This window comes from Eretmochelys imbricata, chromosome 8 (genome assembly GCF_965152235.1).
Source record: "Eretmochelys imbricata isolate rEreImb1 chromosome 8, rEreImb1.hap1, whole genome shotgun sequence".
Classification (NCBI taxonomy): Eukaryota; Metazoa; Chordata; order Testudines; family Cheloniidae; genus Eretmochelys; species Eretmochelys imbricata.
Genome location: NC_135579.1, coordinates 5,154,605 through 5,176,646, shown reverse-complemented (window position 1 = coordinate 5,176,646; position 22,042 = coordinate 5,154,605). Strand labels below are relative to the sequence as shown.

At 47.7% G+C, this 22,042-nt stretch overlaps 2 long non-coding RNA genes across 2 annotated transcripts in view; one reads left to right on the top strand and one right to left on the bottom strand.

Annotated features, from left to right (window-relative positions):
- The window catches only part of LOC144268634 (uncharacterized), a 45,922-nt gene extending 45,397 nt beyond the window's left edge, over positions 1-525 (bottom strand). The window contains exon 1 of the long non-coding RNA XR_013346816.1: positions 395-525. This is a non-coding gene — a long non-coding RNA (uncharacterized LOC144268634). The remainder of the gene's footprint in view (positions 1-394) is intronic.
- LOC144268635 (uncharacterized) lies at positions 306-2,338 on the top strand. The gene is made up of 2 exons (XR_013346817.1): positions 306-474; positions 580-2,338. It is a non-coding gene; the product is annotated as an uncharacterized LOC144268635 (long non-coding RNA).
- The last annotated feature ends 19,704 nt before the right edge of the window (positions 2,339-22,042 follow it).

Sequence of the window (22,042 nt, the reverse complement as noted above, 5' to 3'; positions counted from 1 at the left end):
ATTAGGACGGTGTCTAACTTCAGCTTTGGAATTTCCTCAGCCGCTCCTGTTAGCTGAGGTCGCCCTGCCTACAGCGACTGTTAATGCAAAGATGCCCTCTGCAGTTGGCGCACGAATCTGAGCCAGCCAGCGGAGTCACTCCACGGCCCAGCTCTGGTGCAAGCGTGGTGGGTCTGTCCTCTGATATGAAAGAACGACAGCGTCCAGGGCATTATGTATCCTCCTCCCCGCCGCCCGCCAATGCTAGATTCTTCTTATCAGAGCTAAAATAGCCACAGGCTTTTTCTCACAGTGACAGGGTCTGCTTGGGCCCTGAGAACTCTGCTTCCTCTGTGGCAAAAGAGCATTTAATTTCCAAGGTAATTTGGCTTTGGGCAAAAAGCGATCTCCTCACCTCAGCCTGCTGCAGTGTGATCTGCCACATCCCGCGCTGCCTTGCCACTGAGAAATGGCTCTGCTAATCAGCTGCCCTGGGTAAGATGTGAGTGACTTAGAGCCCCGGGGCGCAGGGGCCAAGGAAAGTTGGTCTGGTTGACGTGTTTGTTTTAGTTATTTATTCAGCCTCTCTCTCCGGTGCAGAGCCCCGTCTGCTGCTGAGCGATAAGCAGCAAGGAGGCCGTGGTCTCGTCGCCACCTCTCCAACCCCAGTCAGTTCTCTCAGCCTCCGTTTCCTGCCAGACCCTGTTGCCACTAACACGCCGGCTGCACGGAGGAGCCCCCGCGTAAGTCTCTGCCAAGCTGCTGTCCTGCCCCGTGTCTGGAAGGCCGCGCTGAGCGCCATGGAAATGCTGTCAGCACAACGCAGACAGAAGGGCAGGATGGCAGGGAGGAGAGAAGGATGGGGCAACTCGTGACTTACTCAAACAGAATCCACCAGAATGACTGTGCTGGGACAGAGCTGCAGCACCGGGATTATACACCCGCCAGCAGCTGCCCTACCTGTGGCATGCCATGCAAATTGTTTGACCTCGATGCTAATTGCTTTGCTAGCAATTTGCATATGTGCTACTAATGTGAATATGCCCACATGCTTCAGCTCAAGACACCCTGCCCCAAGCCGTGGCAGGGATTAGGACCTTCAGCCTGGGATCTGGAGGGGGCGTGTGCCACTTGGCAGGATGGACCCAACCTCGCCTCCGTTCCCCCTCCCAGTGCCCCATGGCTCCTGCACACAGAGCGATTTCCCTTGTTGTAGGTGCTACCGAAGCTCAGAGCTCTTGGCCAGCAGAGCATTGCAACCCATGTGGTGCTGCCCAGCAGGGGGAAGTTAAGGAGATGTCTCCTGGTTCCCTGGAATGTCCTGCTTGGGTGTGGGCAGGGAGTGGGGGCTAAAAATCCAGTTGGAGGAGAAATGGAGCCTCTCCCCACCCATTCTGCCAATACACCTCAGTACCGCTTTGCAAAACCACAGCTGTCTGTCTACCCAGATATTTGCATCACGCCCATCACCATGGTCTTGGGCCATGAAAAGAACTAAGGAAGCAAAATCCAATCAGCAGAACTGGGATCCTACACTACTGCCTTTAATGATGGCATTGGAAGAGAGAAAGTAATGAAAACAGCAAATAAAAGTGGCGTTGCTGGGCCATCGTGAGATAGCCATTGTGAAAGGCAAATGCGAAGAGATGGGGCTGCTCTTCTGCTCTGAAGCTGGTGAGATCTGGGCTCATTCTAAGCTGTTCCAGCCCTGGCTACCCACCCCCCGCCCACACACACACAGCTCTGTTGATGCACCTCAATCCTGACCCCCCAGCCCCCCTGCTATTCCAGCCCTGGGTCCTCACACACAGCACTGCTGATGCACCTGAATCCTGACCTGAAGCATTCCTCGCTCTGCCTCTGGTTTGGCATGGAGGCACCTGTGTAACTGAGCTGTCTATGGCAGTCTGATGCAGGGCCCAGACAGGGGAGCAGAATATACACATGCAATTGTCCCAAGTCCCTAGCCAGAGCAGTGACAGCTGCTTTGTGTTCTCTGCCCACCGACTGCAAGCACCTGGGTTCCAGGTTGCTCTGCGGAAGGGAATGAGCAGTGTCTGACAATCCCACAGCACTACACAGCCTTCCTGCTCCCCCTCCTGGCACGCTAGAGCTAAACAGCCACATGCAGGTAAGATCCCAGGCCTGGGAAGAGGGAAGAAAAAATCATTCCAATTGCTCTGTCGTGTCTCCAATCTTGAGCCCCAGCAAACCCATCTGATGGTCTATTAAGTTATCCATCACACCAGTCAAAGGAACAGCAGCACAGAGAAACTACTCAGCAGGATTATATGGATCATTTACTTCTCCTGCTTTGGAAGATCTTTTTAGAAGCTTGTAAATATCATTTTTCTTTCTACTGATGTGTTCTTTATTATCTGTATCACAGCAGCACCCAGAAGCCCCCGCTGAGTTGAGGGCCCCAGTGTGGTGGGGGCTGTACAGACAACCTGTCAGCCAGTGGATATGCCAAAGAGCCTACAGTCCCAGTAGGCAAGACAGATACAGATGGGAGGGGAAACAGAGGCACAGAGAAGGGAACTGACTAAGGCCAGGTCTAAACTACAGATTTCTATCAGTCTAACTACGTCACTCAGGGGTGTGAAAAATCCACACACACCCCCCGAGCGATGCTGTTATACCAACCTAACCCCCCAGTGTAGACAGCGCTATGTCAACAGGAGAGCTTTTCCCACTGCATAGCTACCGCCCTCAGGGAGGTGGATTAACTGCGCCGATGGGAGAAGCTCTCCCGTCGGCGTGTCTTCAGTACAGTGATACAGCTGCACCACTCTAACGCTGTACGTGGAGACGAGCCCTTAGCCAAAGTCACACAGCTAGGCCATGGCAGAGGCAGGAGTAAAACTGGTCTCCGGAGTCTTAGCCCAGCGTCCTACCGACCCCAGCACCGCCCCTTTCGAACCACACCTTTCCTTAGAATTAAAAATGAACTGTAGGCAAAGTCAGTCTCTGCTTCATTTACTTTCTGTCCTCCCCCATCATGAGTCATACCACTACTAATCATCATCATTAATTAATCATTTGTATTGTGGTGGAGCCTAGGAGTCCTGGGCATGGCCCAGGACCCCAGGGTGCTAGGGGATGTTCACGCACAAACCCCACCCCTGGAATCTGGTTTCATTAGCTGCCGTGCACTTCCTCCGCTGGCTGCTTTGGCAGCAACAGAGAGTTCATCTTTTTAAGAGGTGACTATTTGTTTCTTTAAGTTCATGGGGACCCCGCTGTGTATTTGCAAAATGCAGAATTAAAAAAGCCAGCAAGAGTATTTTGCCACTTTAGAAAAGCAAAGTGTTACATTCTGTACTTGTTCTAGGTAAAAACCCATCACCCCGAGAAGTGTGAGTTGCATTGCTAATTGGGCAATTATTTTGTTCGGTAACAAAGAAAAACTTGGAGTGCTTTCAGCAAATTCTGGGGCGGAGCAAATGATGACTTTTTAAAAATTACATACCACAGAAAGCAGTTCTTTGTGAGATTTGTTATTAGGCTTCAGGCATATTTTACTGCCAGTCCTCTAAAAAAAGACGAAAGCAATTTGTCTCATTAGCAAACACGTTACATGGTGGCCTTGCCAGCCAGGCCTGCTGATGCAGGCACCTGCATGCACCGAGAGGATCACTGACATCCACACCTGGAGTCATTTTGCAGCGAAGTCCCCATGAGCAATTTGTATTCACAAACGTCAGCTCTATGGGCAATCTGGGTGTCCCATGGTCTGGGCTTCCTATTTTCGGAAGGCGCCATTTTTCCTTCGTGTACATTTTATTTCCTAGGATATCGCAGGTTCAGAGGTGGCACAGTCTAGTGGCTATGGTACAGGATTGAGACTTGGGTTCTGTTCTCTGTCCTGCCACTGCCCTGCTGTGTGACCCCATCTCTGTGCCTGTTTTCCTTCCCACCTTTCTCTCTCTAAACAATCACGGTGGGACCCAAAGTCTGTCTGAGCCTCTGTCTGGCAAATGTGGTTGTTATAGGAGTTGATTCTCTCTGTCTCCTACCGTCCTTCCCTCCTACCAAAAAAAAGTATCCCCTGGGTCAGAATGAAGTTTTCTCTCCATCTTGGCCCCAGGCTGAGCGTGTACCTGGCGCCATGAAAGAGAAGCAGAAAATAGATGAGAGAGAACAATGTCCCTTCTTAGCAAGTGATCACAGATGTCTGGGAAACAAACCTCTCCCAGACCAGAGGAACACTAAATCTGTTTGCTGCAGATCCATCCCCAGTACCAGCAGAAGCAACGAGCAGCAAATTACGGGGCATCTGCCTGTAGAGTTTTCTGAGATATTAGGATCCCGATCTGGAAAACATGGTGACATTTTAGCCATGAGACTTATTGGGCTGTTCAGTGGTAGCTGGCTGGTCAGGTAAGCCAGGTCTGTTAGTACTCTGCAGGCCAAATGAAAGTTAGCGTGGCTCTTTCCTAAGCTAATAAAAGCAAACTCAGTTTCTATTTATCTTTCCTGCAAATGCCCGCGTAGCTTGCACACATGCTCTGCCATTCAAAGCTGATTGCTTCAGAAAGAATGGGCAGAATTGTGGGTGTAAAGCCTTTAAATTAGACTTCCAGTGTTTCCTGCTTTCACGGCAGCAGTGTCCGCATGCTCCCAGGGCAAACAGGCTCAGCACGAAAACTAGAAAGAATCAGCTGTCATGTCACTGAACATCCCACACATGTATTGTGGATGCCCTTAAAATCATGCAAATCTGTCCTTAGAATGAGGAAATGCTGAGAGGATCACATCAGCCAAACAGTTAAATAGTTTTTAATGGTGCCCAGTGTACACACAGAAACAGACCCGAGGGGTGGGTTGTGACTAACATCGTGCAAAACGTTTAAACCATATCGCTTGATTTTAGTATGGATTTCAACACAGCCCCACAAGACATTCTCAGAAGAAAATTAGGGCAATGCAGTCTAGATAAAAATTACTATAAGGTGGGTGTGCAACTGGTTGAAAGACCATACTCAAAGAGTAGGTATCAATGGTTCACTGGGAGGGTGTAACTAGTGGGGTCAGTTCTTGGTCTGGTACTATTCAACATTTTCATTAATGACTTGGATAATGGAGTAAAAATAAAATTTGAAGGTGACACCAGGCTGGGAGGGGTTGCGAGCACTTTGGAAGACAGGGTTAAAATTCAAAATAACCTTGACAAATTGGAGAATTGGTCTGAATTCAACAAGATGACATTCAATAAAGACAAGTGCAAAGTACTTCTCATAGGAAGGAAAATCAAATGCATAACCACAAAATGGGGACTAACTGGCTAGGTGGTGGTACTGCTGAAAAAGCTCTGGAGATTACAGTGGATCACAAATTGAATATGAGTCGATGATGTGAGACAGTTGTGAAAAAGGTTAATATTCTGGGATGTTATAGTGTTATATGAAGACAGGGGAGGTAACTGTCCCGCTCCACTCAGCATTGTGTCCAGTTCTGGGCACCACGCTTTGGGAAAGATGTGGACAAATTGGAGAGTCCAGAGAAGAGCAACCAAACTGATAAAAAGTTTAGAAAACCTGACCTGTGAGGAAAGGTTAAAAGAATTGGGCGTGGTTAGTCTTGAGAAAAGATTATTAGGCGGGGTGGGGGCTGATAACCGTCTTCAAATATGTGAAGGGCTGTTATGAAGAGGATGCTGATCAACTGTTCTCTGTGTCCACTGAAGGTAGGACAAGAAGTAATGGGCAAAGTCTGCAGCAAGGGAGATTCAGGTGAGATATTAGGAAAAACTTTCTAACAGTAAGGCTAGTTAAACACTGGAACAGGCTTCCAAAAGAGGTTGTAGAATCTCCATCCTTGTAGGTTTTTAAGATCAGGTTGGACAAACCCCTGTCAGAGATGCTCTAGGTTTAGTTGGTCCTGCCTCAGAGCAAGGGGCTGGGTTTGATGATTTCTCGGGGTCCCTCCGAGCCCTACATTTCTATGATTCTCTGCAATTATTGATCTCAAACTGCAACTAAATATGTGCATTCGGGACAACTTTCATTGCATCTGACTTTGCAAATGATCTCTCTAGCTTATGCTGTTGCGCAGAAAGTGCCTGATCCTGCTCCCAGGCGAAATCAAGAGCAAAATCCACACTGGCTGAAAGCAGACCCTATTTCCTTTGCTAAAAGTTCTCTCATCTTTAAAGTGTCTAAGGGTCCAATCCAAAGCCCACAGACTCCAATGCAAAGACTCCTACTGACTTCAATGGGCTTTGGACTAGGCCCAAACTTGTGTCCTCCTAGATGCCTCATGGGAAAATGTTGCACGTTTTCCAATGCCATTAGCTCAGACCCTTGTCAGATGGAGGCCATGCCTGGGTTACTTCCCCCTTAGATTTCAAGCCTTCAGTCCTTCTGGGAGCTGATCCTGCCACCCTGAAGCCAGTAGCTCTTCCTCATATGAGTAGTCTCAGTGACTGCAGTGGGGCTGCTCGAGTCAGCAATGGTTGCAGGAACGGGCCATAAGTTATAGGCATAAGAAAGCTGATATTTTTTTTCTGAGAAGGTTAGTAAGGAGACCCAGTTGCTGTCTCTCCTGCTGCCAGATCTTACAGCACCTTCTGAGTGGTTTCACAGATAGGTTAAAAGCTTCAATTGTATCAGCTTTATCCCCATCTGATCAGTTTCACAGCAACTCTTTGGTTTGTGCAAAACCACCCATTATCCAACAGACCAGGTGTCCCCATGCTGAAAGCCACCGCAAGGATTTGCCCATTGGCAGGCTTGTTGAAACAAGCCGAGGGCTAAACAAGGGCAGAAGACTCTGCATTGGGGAAATCCTTTGTGCAAAGAACTCCCATGGAGACCAGTTCCATGTGGAAAGCATCTACAGGATGAGACCCAGGGACTGAACTACCTCTTCAGCCAGGGCTGAGGTGCAGAAGCTTGCTGCCCCCATGTGTGGGTGGGGGAAGCTTGCATTGCTCCTGGATTTGGAGAACTAGTTCTGAGGAGTCACAGAGGGCACCACGCCCCAGGACAGCCAGGCTGGTACTTCTCAAGAGCATTATTGTTTGCAGCTGGTCGGGGCTTTGGCATAGGGCTAAATTCTAATAGCCAGTGTGAACACCCACTGGTGAAGTGAGCTGCAGTCTGAGTGTCTGCAGCCAGCTGTACAGTTCCTCGGCCCTAGCACTTCTAACCTAGCCTGCTAACCTCTCCTAACAGTTTCCTGGCATCTACCTTCCCTTCAGCCCTCCTTAAGGGGATAACGAGTGCCTCTGGTTTTGGTGTTCAAATTTCACTGTGGCCTTTCCTCTCATTATTTCATCTGCCTTCTTAACCAAACATGAACCCACCCCAAATCTGAATGAATAATTCTGCTCTAAGAAAAGGAGGACTTGTGGCACCTTAGAGACTAACCAATTTATTTGAGCATAAGTCCTCCTTTTCTTTTTGCAAATACAGACTAACACGGCTGTTACTCTGAAACCTGTCAATTCTGCTCTAGTTTCCAAGGTTTACGGACTCCGGTGTCTCAGAGCAATCAGACCTTCCAATTAGCCTTAGTCTCTAAGGGTCTGCTCCAATGCAGACTGAGGTGAGGGGAGTCTCTCCATTGGCTTCAGTGGGGTTTGGATCAGGCTCCTAAACAGTGTCATTCAGACGCTAAACCTAGAAACACTAAAGCCACATTTCCAGAGGCGGCGTCAGTGGGTGTGTCCACACAACCTGAGGCCTGTTTGCAGAAATAGTATTGTGTAATTACACATCAGTCTGCATTCCAGTGCAGGTTTCAGTGCACACAAAATGACCAAGTGGCAGCAGGCACTACAGTTAAATCCGAACTTTCGGTATCAGCCCCTTTTTTCACCTGCTTCTGACTTTCTCAGCCCTCTCCTTCTGGACAGAAGTGCATTTACCAGATGCGTGAAACGGGAAGAAAGCAAGCTTTGAATGAGGGCCGGATTCTCCCAGCAAGACACAAGGGATCAGCCTTCTTAAACACATGATACTTTCCCAAACGCCGTGCACCAATTTGCATAGCTATTTTTCAAGTTTGGAAATTGACTGTCTGGTTGTCCCCTTTGGATAATCTAGTGTTGTGAACATGGCTTACTGATGAAAGCAGCAATGAAGGAGAGACAAACAGCGCTCTGCCTGGAGAGCTAGGAGAATGCCAATATACCTGTTGACACATCCTTTGAGAGGAAGGATGGTCTTGTGAGTAAAGCACTGGACTGGAACTCTGGAGATTAAGATCCCATTCTTGGGTCTGCTACGGACCCACTCTGTGACCCTGAGAAATCATTTAAACCCTGTGGATCTTAGACCCCTATCTATAAAATGCAACAACAATGTTTCCTTTTTCCCACCCTTTGTCTTGTCTGTGTAAATGGTGCCGGATTTGGGGCAGGGACGGTCTCTCGCAATGTGTTTGTACAGCGCCTACCTCAATGGAGCTGAAGTTTCACTGTCTAGGCACTAGTGAAAACTGTTCCCATGGATATAAAATGAATTGGCTTCTTGTCTGCTCCTGTTTGCCTTCTGCAGGCCTCCATGAGACAGCTGTGTTTGGGTAAATCCTTGCATAAAGCACATTTTAACAGCTCACAGGTGATTTTTCATGGCAGGTGAATTTTAAACTGACCAGTAAATAAGCCAATCGAAGATATGCCTGAACCGTTTGGAGTTAGATCTAGGCGTGCACAAGCAATTACTTTCTGACAGGGATTATGCTGATGACAGAAATTTCCACCATGAAATGCCTCATCCTCTAAGCTAAATAAAGACATGTAGGATGAATTTTGGTTTTTGATTAATTATTTGTATTAAAGTAGCATCTAGGGGCCCCAGTCATGGATTGCAGCAGGATCATATTGTGCTAGGTATTGTACAACCACATAACAAAGAGATGATCCCTGCCTCAAACGGAGTACAGTCTACCTTGTGGTATGACTTCCCCCCGCCCTTTTGTCTCATGAGTGTCAGGAGTAGGGCTATATTGTACGGGTGGGTAGACTGACAACCTAAATCCATGAACACAGATTGAGACCATGCGATACATCAAGGAGAACCACAAAGGTTCTATATATCACCTGAGGATCTGGCCCTCAGAGTCAAAGATCTCTAATTATAGCAAAAACTGCAGCACTGACATGGACAGGTTAAGGGCCAAATTCAGTCCAGTGTAAGTGATCGCATCTGTAATTCTGCCTGAAGGGTGAAATCCTGGCCTCACTGAAGTCAAGAGGAGTTTTGTCCAAGACTCCAATGGGCCCCGAATTTCATCCTAAATGAATTCATTTAGATTAGAGCGTTCTGCATTCTTTCTGCTCCATTCCCTCTCTATATGTATGGGGCTCTCTGGTTTGGGGACGGGGTGCCTGCCTTTGAATTAAGCCACGCAGCTGCCGTGGCTGTTGCGTCAGCCCACTAATCTGTAGATATAAACTCTCTCTCCGTTAACTGGAAAGAGTTAAATGACCCCAAGAGCTCCATGCCTTTGCATGTAGGTGTGTATGAGAGAGAGGGCAGGGCAGGAGAATTAAAGGAAAAAACCAGTTCCAAGTGTTTCTATAATCTCTGAGAGTTGATTTGTATCCTGCTTACATTTAACTTTGCATGAGGAGTCGGGGAGTGTTTTGCAGAGAAGGGAAGGACCTTCTGATGGAATTAACACGTGCTGATTTTTCATCCTTGCTAACAATAAATTACTTGAAGAGAAAATCAGTGGGGACCAGCTATTGTCAGTTAACCGGTTTCAGAGTAACAGCCGTGTTAATCTGTATTCCCAAAAAGAAAAGGAGTACTTGTGGCACCTTAGAGACTAACCAATTTATTTGAGCATAAGCTTTCGTGAGCAACAGCAAGTGAGCTGTTGCTCACGAAAGCTTATGCTCAAATAAATTGGTTAGGAGACTAACCAATTTATTTGAGCATGAGCAACAGCAAGTGAGCTGTTGCTCACGAAAGCTTATGCTCAAATAAATTGGTTAGTCTCTAAGGTGCCACAAGTCCTCCTTTTCTTTTTGCCAGTTAACCACGCACTTGAGGAAAATAATTGGAATGCACAGTTCAGTCATTTGTAGCAATACCCAGAATGTCCGTGCTTCCTGAGTTCTTATGCAGCAGGATCTGCCTCTCAACGACTTGGCACCCTTCAAAGGTTTTCTTCTGTTCTCTCTCTCTCTCTCTCTCTCTCTGGTGCTAATTGCTGTGTCTTTCCAGGAATGCTTGTTAAAATTTCAGGATGAAGGAGTCCCAGGAAGGCTGGCTGGACCCACGATTGTGTCTGTGACTTTTCAACTGTCATCATTTCCAGTGGCACTTTAAATAAAGGAGTTAGATTTAAGAAGAGTTGTTGTTAGAATGGAGACAAAGCCCAGCTGATTATTGGAATCACTTAGTTGAAAGCTACCAGTTAATATACTTGGCTCTTATGTGGCACATCTCATCCATAGCTTTACAAAAGGAAGTTAAGTATCATTATCCTCACCTTACAGATGGGAAGTCTAGGCACAGAGACAAGGGATATGCCCAAGATCACACAACAGGTCAGTTGCAGAATCAGGAATGGAACCAGATCTCCTATGTATTTATTAATTATTGTTCTTCTTATTATCTATTGTTTCTGTTGCTGGAATGCCTAGAAGCCCCAGTCAGGGACCGGAACCCCATGTGCTAGGCACTGTACAAACACAGAACAGAAAGACAGTCTCTGCCCCACAAACCTTACTGTCTAAGCATGAGACAAAAGACAACAGATGGACACCAACAGACAGACGGAGGAGCACAAGTACTGATCAGAATGACAGGCATTGGTCTCAGTATATGAGCTACCTAACTGGTGTCACTTGGCAAAGGAGAGTTTGCAGGAGCACAATGAGTTAGCTTTGCAGGATGGTCACAGGAAGTTCCTTGTAAGCAAGAGGGACAGAATGGGCGAAAGCAGGAAGATATTTGTTTGAAAATTCAACAAGTGGGCAATGAAGCCTACCTGAGATTCCACCTCCACTGGACACCACGACCATTCAGAATTTCACGGTGATAGAGGAGGCAAAGCTCAGATCATTCTGCCTCAAAAGCACAGGCTCCTATTACTCAAGCTACAAGAGAATCTCCATTAGGTGTTTGCAGTCTAGGGCCTAAGACACATAGCTGATAAATTCTTATAATCTGATACCAAGTCTATTGTTGCACCAGGTGGTGCCTGCTGTGGCATGACTTTTGCTTGGAAAAATGTATACCGAAATAGAATGATAGAAATGCAGGGCAGGAAGGGACCTCAGGAAGTCACCTAGTCCATCCCCTCACCAAGGCAGGATTAAGTATACCTAGGTCATCCTTGATAAGTGACAGGTAACCTGTTCTTAAAAACCACCAATGAAGGGGAGAGGCAAAACAGAAAAAGCATGGGAGGAGAAGCAGAGAGACAAAGAAGCGATTGGCAGAGGCAGGGATAAAATTCAGATTTGCTGACTCTCAGTCCAGTGGCCCCTCCTGTGAAATGAGTTTCACTTTGTCTTCATGGACTACTTAGTAACTGCAGACACCAGTAAGTATTCTGTGGGGTCCTGCCTTAAATTCGTCACCTGTGTCTGCGAAAATAAAAAACAAGAGAGAGCCTGAGATTTTGTCCGTGTGCACACCCACAAAGCTAACTTTTCCTTGGTTCTTTCCTACCCCTTTAGATAGTCAAGGATTCTGCTGTCTGCGGACGCTGACAGCCACTTTGTGTTGAGGCCAGTGCAGAAGTACAGAGAAGACACACGTAGCATGCTCTCTCAGGGAGACTTTACTTTTGTTCTTCCTTTTTGGTTCTTTTAATCCTGGCTGGAAGGACATGATTGCCCCTTTGGGTACAGAGTAACAGGCTGCTACCTCTTTGTGTATTTGTGATGCATCCATCACCATGGCATCTAGGTACCATCTCGGTTCTTCATAATCCCAGAAATTGCTAAAGAAAAGAAAACCCTGCTTCAGATAAATTACGTAACTGATAGTGATGTAAATTAGGGAGCCCACTCCGACAGCGAAACAGAACGAAGAAACCTAGGATTTTCCTGCTAAAGGCTGCTGCCTCTGGAATGCACTCATTTCAGAGATTAAATGACCACCAAAGCATTGGGGTCAGTGATGGGATGGAGGGAGAGGGACAGACTGAATGGATGGACAGTCATTCTCATTCTCCTGCAGCTAGTGCCTTAAAGGAATGATCGCTGGGTTTAAATGCACCTGTAAGTATGTTCCTCATCTGTAATGAGCAGAGGCCCCTTCACAAAAGTTTGCTTTCACAAACCAATAGGGTATGGAGGAAGGGCAGGCGGCATATGTCCCTCCCATTCCAAAATGGCCACTCACCTCTTCCACACATTCCAGGCACCAAGTGCTGGACAGATGTGCTTGATTTCCTGTGCTCCTTATGCCCCTGTGGTCACTATTGTGTTCCTATTAATCACCCACTTCACAAACCAGGCATCTGTCTTCTCTCCAGCAGTGATTGTGCAAGCAGCCACATGAGGGATGGCTAAACAGTGGAGGGAGGAAAACGCCTCATTTCCCATCTATTTTCCTTGTCTGGCTGGATTGGCGCTATGCCTGTCATGTGGAAGTGTGCTTTAATAAACAGCTGGATTCCCAATGCCTGCTGCTAGCTCCAGAATCATGTTGCTTCTTGAGCCAAAAGAATCAGATTAGAAGTAGAATCATCCCTGAACTGCAGAAAGGGGATGGGGCAGGAGACCAGAATCCAAACCCAGATCTGGAGTTGAATTTGTAATAGACCAAATCAGATCCTCAGAGTCAAACACTTTGAGGAGTTTGAAGCTGAGCTGTATTGAACTGGTGCCCGATTCTGAAATACCAGTAAGAGAAAAAGTCTACCCCAAGTGCCCGGGATGATCCTTAACAACATCAGTGCAGCCCCAAAGAGCCTTAAGAAAGCCCTACGTGGATCAAGGCGACAAAATCATGATAGTTCCAGCTGAGAATCTGGCTCCCCCTGAGTGAATCAGTTGAGTTGCACTGCAGGATCAATTGAAGATCCAGCCAGCCCTGGAAAAGCCAAAGCAGTGATGCTAGCCTGCCTTTCCTCTGCAGTAGGCTCTATTCCACCCCTGTGCAGAAAGCACAAAGACCTTGGAGGAAATGAAATAACAAGAAAGAGCTCGGCACTCCATCGAATGAGGCACAGAGCAATGACAAAGCAGAGAGCGAAGAGATGCCCACAGAGGACTCTGACCTTTATGGGAAATGCTAAATCATTGTGGGTTTATTTGTTATTTAATATTCTTCATTGATTCATTTCTATCTCCCCGAAGGGCAGGAGGATTTGACTAAGAGCCAGCACGGTGCATGCCATTGAGCCTAAGGGTATGTCTGCAAATGAGCTGGGAGGTGCGATTCGGTTTCCTAGTGTGGTTTACTGGTCCCTAAAGCAACAGACGCACAGCACTGGCTACAGCAAGGAACATTACAAAATACCTCCCCCCAGTCTCTGCTGGTGCTCCTTGGTCCCCACCTGCACCACTTCCAGCCCTGGACCCTTCTCCCAGTTCTGCCAATGCACCTCAGTCTTGGCTTCCTGCTTTCCAGCCCTGGCTGGCAGTCTCTTGAGCAAAGGTGGCCAAACATACTCCAGTGTAGAGGTGAGTGAGCACTGCCAAAAGTATGTGTGGATATTCCTTTAACTTCCATGGAACTCCATTGTGCTGCCATGTCTGGGCCTTTCTTTGTTTGCTCCCGCACAAACATTCGTGAGCATCAGGTTTTGTTCTCAGGATGCTGGGGGAATAGCTGTTCTTCATGGGAACATCCTTTTCTATGCGCAAACGGTATGTGTTTGCAATGTTTTGCTCATCCAGTCATGGAGCAGAAATAATACCAGATGACTCGGGGACCAATCACACGCAAGGAATAACAAACGGTGAACAGCCAGAGACTGGTTTTGTCCTCGTGGTCACCTATGAAGCCCCAGTGCTTTCACTGCAGTTGCACAGGCCTCAGGGATTGGAACTTAGTACATAATTCCGTTGTTGATGCAAAAGGAAGACCAGACTCCAGACCAGCCATTCTCATGTGTGCTGGCTCAGAAGGGCTAACAGGAGCAAAAAACAGGAACCACGTAGATTTGTCAGCAGTTCTGAGTGTGAATATTTACAAAAGGAGTCTAAGAGAAGTGGTGTTGACGCATTTCATATAACAGGGTGCATAAGTTATCCCCTATAACCATTTGCAGCCATGACTATTGCCATGTGACCGGGAATAAAGGCCAGGTTTTTCCCCCTGTGTTCCTGTACACCCGCCTGGTCTGCTGCATGTGCAAAGAACCCTTCAACCCAACCATGCACGGAGTCTTCCTCGTCCGCTCTTCAGACTCTGAGTAATATCTGTCCTTGCAAGGATACACACTTCTGTGTGCCACACTGTACTACCAGGAGCAGAACTGGTGAGCAAAGAGGCGTCCATTTTAGAGCCTGTTTCAGGGTGCAGCTCCTCAGAGACACTTTTAGCAGCAACGGAAATAATAATCAATAATAATCAATAGAAGGCTCATATCCCCAAAAGAGCAGCCATTATCCTGCATGGTTAATAATTGCTTGTTCTCCCGATGCTCTTTCCACAAAACTCTCACTCTCTTCTTTCTGCTGAGTCATAACAGCCGATCCCCCCGACTCCCAGTGTAGTTCTCAGTCTCATCACTGGTTTTAAGGCCTTCATTTCCTGGTCCCTGACGAACGCCTTTGGGAATCTCGCTTATGAATTTAATTTTTTCAAAAACTATTTTAATTACTCCCTAATGTTCCGAACGCGGGACCAGCACTCAGCGTCTCTTTGGCACTTCGCTTTGTCGCTCAAAGGTGCTGTAGGCAGCGTTTGCTAAGTGACTGCTAGGGAATACCATCGCTACCCCTGGTGCGAGAAGACAGCACAACAGGAGATGAGGCTTCTCTGAGAAAAAGCCCTCAGAAGTAATCAAAGGCTTCATCCCATCCCATTTCAGGACTCTGTATAAGTGGGCAGTATCTTGCAATAAAGCAGCTGAAAATGAGTGACTTATTATTATTCTTTATTACAGTAGCATCTAAAGGCCTCGTGTGAGATCAGGGCCCATTTGTGCTAGGCTTTGGGCATCCATGCAGCAAGAGACCGTTCCAGCCCCAAAGAGATCACCACCTAAATAGACACATGGTGCACTGGGATTTGCTCAAAATTGTGGCAGAATTAAGACTGGAACTCAGACCCCTAGATTGCCAGCCCAAAGCCATAGCCACAAGGTCACACTGCCTAGCCCTAAGGCAGCATACTGTCTTGTGCCATGCAAGCCTCCTCTCTCTCCCTGTGATGCTCAGGGCCCACCTGCAGCATTTCCTCCTACTATTCCTGTGTAAAGACCAGCTGACTGCGTGGAAGCTTTGGCAGTATCTGTAAATAGATGCAAGGGAAAGACCAGCAGATTCTCTTTCTTCTTTGAGCTTCGGATATTTATTTAAACCTCTCTCCCTAGTATATTAACCCCTTTGGCCATTTCCTCTCTCCACGCTAACATGGAACTCCCCTAAAGGCAGAGCTGGCTTGGGAATCCATAAAGCCTGCAGCCGTCCTCCCCATCCATGTCTATCAAGTTGCCGGTTGCAGGATAGTGATGCCAGGGCTAATCTCAGCTTTGATGGTCAAAGCAGACAGTGTCTAGTCTTTCTTCTCTGGCAGACCACGTTGGTGTCAAGCAATTGCTGGGTCTGAATATCCGTTACTGATTTTTCAACAGGTCATAGGTTAGTCAGTCATCATCTTCACCTCGCCCACCCGGTTTGGTTCTGGGCCCCATGTTGTGCTAACACAGAATAAAGAGATGGTCCCTGCCCCAGGTTGCTTACGATCTGGGTATGTAAGTGGCATGGTTCTCTTGATGGGTCTGTAAGCTAAAGCCTGAGTGTGACTTCTATTTGGGCTGGTAACCCAGCCACTTTGGAGTGGGAATGGCAGTTAAATCACTCAAGTGTGGCTAGCCCCCCAGTGCCTTCCCACAATTCCCCCCCGCCCCCGTGCCCAGAAGCGCAGACAAGTCCTCCCACAATTCACTGGGTAAGCATGAAAGAGCGGCTCAGCTTACTGCAGTGTGAAGAACCAGGGGATATGCCCTAGAAGTCCTAGCAACACACATGGGAGAGCACTGCACCAGTCAGGACACAGTAACTTGGGTAAGGCTTGGCGGTGGAGGTGCTCACACCCGGGCTATGCTCACCCAAGGGCCCAGACATGGAGCCAATCACCCGAGTTAAGTCTGTTCTGAAGACCTACCCATAAACAAGGCAAACTCCTGTTCACTTGGCACCCGGGAGAGGTGAGAAAACTCAGCCCAGCTGAGCAGGGGAAGTCAGCACTTTTGGACATGCCGAGCTCCTGTCTGTAAGCAAATTTTAGGCTTTCTGTGAATCTGTTATTAGCAGGGAGAATGGAAAGCAATTCCCCCCTGTCCCTCGCCTCCAAAACAAATCACTCCTGGACATTCCCGGGTGCATTGCTTTCTGGTTTTCAGTGATTCATTCCCCCATCATAAGCTTTTCTAAATAACCAGCGTTCTCAAGCGGCTGTTACACTTATCTCTTGTGCCTCTCGCCCCCTGCCTCTTCTATACCTGCTATAATACTGTGTTCATTAACGGGAACCTTCAGTCTGCAAGGTTATGAAGCAGCTTCCCACTCTTATATAAGCTCTTATCAAGCATAAGGAGTAAAAAGCAGGAGGAGCTGGGAAACTGGAGAGTGTTTATTCTTTTTGTTTTAAGTGAAGTCGTTTTCCATTTTCAGGAGTTCATTTGATTAAGGAGGAATAATGATAACAGGAGATAATGTATAGATATTGAACTAGTAAGATGCTCCTTCAAAGCAATCTCAGAATATTTTTTTAAAAACTCATGGAAATATCCCTGCTAACTCCCTTATCTTTTTGGATGCACCTGGGACTGTGAAAGATTTAAACTTGCAAATCCAAAGCTCAAACAGGGTAAATATTCTGGCTTCAATCAAACTGCCCTATAAAAAAAATGACTCACTATATTTGGCCTTTGGATTTGTTGCATGTCTGTGGGAGGGAGGGCTTCATGGGAGCTTATGGATTTGTTTGGGAGCTGAAAAGCTTGTGCTTGCTTAGTAATCTTCATAGCAATGCGTTTAGGGGAGAGAAGCCCGTCTGCTGCTTTAAGTAGGGTTTTCAATGCCCTCTTTAGTGGAGGCAGCACCGGCTCCGACTGTGGATCTGTATTTAAAGGGTCCCTGCTGGCACTGGAATGGTATGAAAGGGCTCCCGCCCGAGTCATTCGTGATACTCCGTGCCTGTGAAAACTGTCTTCAGGCACCGCTTTTTCCAGTGCAGTTCTTGCCTGCTTCCTCCTCTGTCTCCTCTCCCCATTGTCCTCCACTGGCTGCCTTCTGCCCCCTCCTATGTTTGAGATAGCGGGCTTGGGGCATGCTCATTGCAGCCCTTTGCACTGAGGGTCCATGTTTCCAGGTGTCCAGCTCCCAACATTTAAGGCTGGGGTTTCCTTAAGAGCTCAGCTCCCATTTAGGCAGCTCACCGAGGGCCAGGTTTTCAAATGCTCAGCGCTCAGCCCTTAGCTCAATGCCCAAGGAGCACTGGCCAGGCTAGCTCTTCTGAAAATCTGGCTACTTGCTTCAGTGCTTAGTTGGGTGGCCCTTGATGTGGGGCAAAGGTGAATCAAGCCCTGTTTCTCCCACGTTGGTTATTTGAACACTACCATCCCTCACCCATGCTCCACAAGGATGCTTGCAATGGAAATTTTGGCTGCAGTCCCTTTGGCTCGAACCTCAGGCTACTTTTGGAAGAGTTAAAAAAAAACTATCTAGGGAGGGGTTGCCCTTTACTTTTATGCATAGATTTCTCCTCCTCCCCCCCTCCACTCTCCAACCCATCCCCCAAAAAAGCTATAACCAGCTTCTGCATTTAAAAAGCGGAAAGCCGGGTGATTCCAGAATTGGCCAGGAAATCACCCTTGTCATTTGCCCAATGCAGTCCTGGGAATCTGTTCCAAAGAAGCCCTGTAATGAGAAGAGTTCACCCAAGAGCTGAGGCCACGGGCCTGAGATGAGGTGCTTGGAGTGACTAACGTCAGCTGTGGAGCAGAGCCAGAGCCGGTGTAGACTGTCAAGGCTCCAGTAAAGCGCTATGATGGTTTACACCAGCTGAGGATCTGGCCCTGTGCCTCCCCCAGGTGAGGGGGAGGATCTGGGGTTGGCTCTCCTCTTGCTTGCACCAGTGTGATTCCATTGCCTTCAATGGAGTTGCTCCAAAATTACACCGGTGGGAGGTGGCAGAGAATTAGACCTGATAAGGTCGGAGTCATCCGGGGCAGGCTGCTTATCCCTCCCCTATTCTGCTGCTGGGGGCAAAGATGCAGGCTTGGACAGCCCTAACTTGTAACTCCTACTGCCTTAGTCCCTAAGCAGCTTGTGGCAATGGGGAATAGCAGGGGTGCAAGACTGCCTGGGCTAGGCCTTCTAACCCCACTGTGCCCTTCCCTCCCCTGGCCCAGCCCTGCTTTGCCCCAGTCCAGCCCTACAGCGCCCTCTGCAGCAGGGCAAGTATGGAGGTGGCACACAGCTGAATGGGGGGTGTATTGTGTGTTGAGGGGGGGATATACCAGAGAGCTGAAACACAAAGGGGACATTGCATGGGGGAGGGGGTGTCTGCAGCCCACCAGGGATGTCCCGTCCCGCCTCCCCCCACTTGACCAAGGTTTTCTGCTCATTCCACTCCAGGATTAAATCCAGCTCAGTGCCTGCAGGAGAAAGTCAGGAGTGTCAGACAATAGCCTCCCCAGCTGGAGATGGGGCTGGTGATCGAAGTCCCCCAAAGGCTCCTGGCCACACTCACTTTTTGCAAAGCATTCGGGCAGCTTTTGCCACACTGCCAATTTCTGCACACATTAGCAAAGTGAAACTCCATGCAGACAATAAATCATTCGGCTTCTGAAAGCTGCTCTCCCCAAGGAGCCTCTAGGGTGTCCTAAATGTCCTATCTGCAGACGGGCTGACTTCAGGGCCCTGAGACAACATTCCCGTCCTCATAGACCACAGTGGCAGAGGCCCAAACCATGTTGGCTGACCGTGAGATGACCCCTGAGCAAACATATCAGCCACTTGCTGTTAAAAATACACTACCCGAGGGCTCGGCCTGAACAATAAATGTAATGGGATGCACTTAACGCAGATAGATGCAAAGGGACTGTGCCAACTGTCCTTACTGAGGTTAGTGAGACTTTTGCCATTGGCTTCAGTGGGGACAGGACTGGGCCCACGGTACTAGAAGCAACCTTGTCTCCACTAAGAAAATGGCCTGTTGCTAATGAGAGCTGTAGACGAACCAGTGCTGAGCAGAGTTTAACTGCAGGCAAGGACAAGGGCAAACCACAATCAGCTCCATGTCAGAAACTGGGGTCAGACCTGTCCGCTGCACCTATTGTCAGCAATGGGTCATTTTCCTAGGCTGAGGGGTCAGGAAGCATCACGATAGCCACTGGATCCAAGTACCTTGACTTCTGCCATCGCAGTGAGACACGGGTCCTTTTGTAACCCTGATCCATGTGATATGACTGGAGCCAGGAGATGAAAACCAAGGCTGGGATTTTCAAAGTAGCTTGGGAGCTGGGTGTCCAACTCCCTTGGGCCATGTTTGAAAATGCCATGCAAGCTCTCCTGCGTGTCAAATGGGATTCATGAGGTCTGTGTCTACACAGAGGACCATGCGCAGAGGACCATAAAGCATTCCCGGTACAGCCACAGTGTCAGTCATTCCCAGTGGAATGGCTCTCATGGTTTGATCATCAGTCTCACGACATTTGGTTTGTTTCTTACAGCTCCAGCTCCTGGAGTCCCATGAATAAATAGGGATTCCAGCTTTCATTTTTAAAAAAAGTAAGTTTCTAGCCCACATTGTTTCATAGATTCACAGATTCCAGGCCAGAAGGGACCATTTTGATCATCTAGTCTGACCTCCTGTATAGTACAGTACAGGCCAGAGGACAGCCCAGAATAATTCCCAGAGCAGATCTTTTAAAAAAAACAACCAACCTTGATTTCAAAATTGTCAGTGATGGAGACTCCACCACAACCCTGGGGAAATTGCTCCAGTGCTTAATCACTCTGACTGTTACGAATATATGCCTTATTATTGCTGAGAAAAGCTGGAACAAAAGTCATCCAAGTTCATCCTAGTGGCCCAGAAACCTGAAGGCAAATAAAAAGAACCCTCCATGTATTGTTTTGTTTAGGGGGTTGGGGGGCTGACTCATGAGTTTTGAATGCGTGGGATTGGCAGTACAGTATCAATGGCGTGTTGGGGAGAATGGGTGTTCATATCTCGAAGGCATGGAGTCCACAAGAGGGATAAAGCAGGTCCAGAACTGAATAGGAGAAACAGGTGTTCCTCTGCAGCTCAGAGAATGGAGAGAGAGACAGCGTCCACCTGCTGCCTTTCAGTAATGACACAATTTAGTTTCCGTTACTTTCTCCTTCTTCTTAACATTGAGGTTTATGGAAGGCAACCTGCCCAGATGAACTTGAGTGTAACAGACATCTCCCTGTAGGTAGAAGCTGAACAGATCTATTCCTCCACCTTGTTAGCAATAATGAAGAAAGAGGAAGGTGGAAGAAATTCAGGGCAGCTACAGCATCAGGAAGATGATTACCAATATTATGAGAACGAGAGACCCCAGGAGCACACGAGAAACAATTGCAATTTCACAAAGTCCTTTATTAACAAATCCATTAAGGAGATAAACAGTCCCGCGAACACTGAAATACAACAGCAGATACAGAGAAAATACACAAGGTTTAACCCGCCGAGTGGCATCACTCCCATCTCCTGTGTGTCAGCTATTGTCTCCCTTATCATCTTCATTGTCGTCATCCTCACGAGTGCTTGACATTTTGGAGTCTCGCATGGCCTACAGGCCAGGTTATGCCTTTTGATAAGGTGTTACGCTGATGCCCCCTGGGGTTCATACATAATCATGAGGGTTTTAACCCCTATCTGTACTTCCACACCCCACTAACTTTGGGGTGCCCCATTTTTCACAGGCAGGGTGGGGAGGAGGCATGAAAATGCAGCTTCTTTTCCCCTTGTCAGTGTTGCTGAAGGGGAAGCAATGGGTAATGAAGGATGCTGGGTGCATGTCACAGAGGGGAACGGACTCAGTGACGCAATGCAGAGGTACTTCACCAGATACCTTTCACCAGCTCCTCAGCTGCCTTTCCTTAGTTTTCCCTGCCCAGCGTTGAAAGGCATCACTTCGCCTATTGCCCCTCAATGGTGCGTTGTTCCCGCAGAAAGGAACTGAAAATGATGATTGTTCAGAGAGCTCTTTTGCCGTCTAATTGTCACTGATTCCGGCATGTTTGCCTTCCCAGCCCTCCCGCAAAGGGAGGCGGTAAATCTAGGAAACATAATTAACTACCCCAAACATGCCGGCGTAATTGAAAGAAATTAATCAAATTTATTTAGGCTTTTGTGCGCTGGCTTCTGTGGATTTCAATTTGTACAAGTCTCGCTCTCAAATTGATGGGGGACAACAATTAAGGTAAACAGAGAGCAGCTTAGAGAGCTGTCCTTGTGAAAAGTCACATTTGATTTTAATAACATTATATTTATATAAGTCCCCCACTTTTAACGAGTTTCCCATCTTCTCGCCATTTAATCATCTTGTAAATGTTTTGCTTCAGCTGAACGGTCTAATGAAATCATAAATCATCAGAAAGGGAGCTCTGTGGGAGAAGGAATGAACAGTTGATGGGTGCCTAATGGTATATGAGCTGCGGGTTAGGGACTCAGAAAGAGGCTGCGTTAGACAATGGTTAGAGCAGAGTCCTGGCAATCGGCCCTCCTGGATTCTACTCCAGTTGATTTCCTGGGGCAAGTCACTAACCTCTTTGGGCTCCTCTTTACTACAAAATTAGCCGTAATTAACACTTAATTGCACTCACAAGTAGCCTCCCCCTTGTGGCACAGCCATGTGACAATTTGCAGGCAAGGGGCCTAGTTGCTCACTGAAGGAATAAACGGCCAGGAGCTGAGATAGGATTAGATATGTGGCT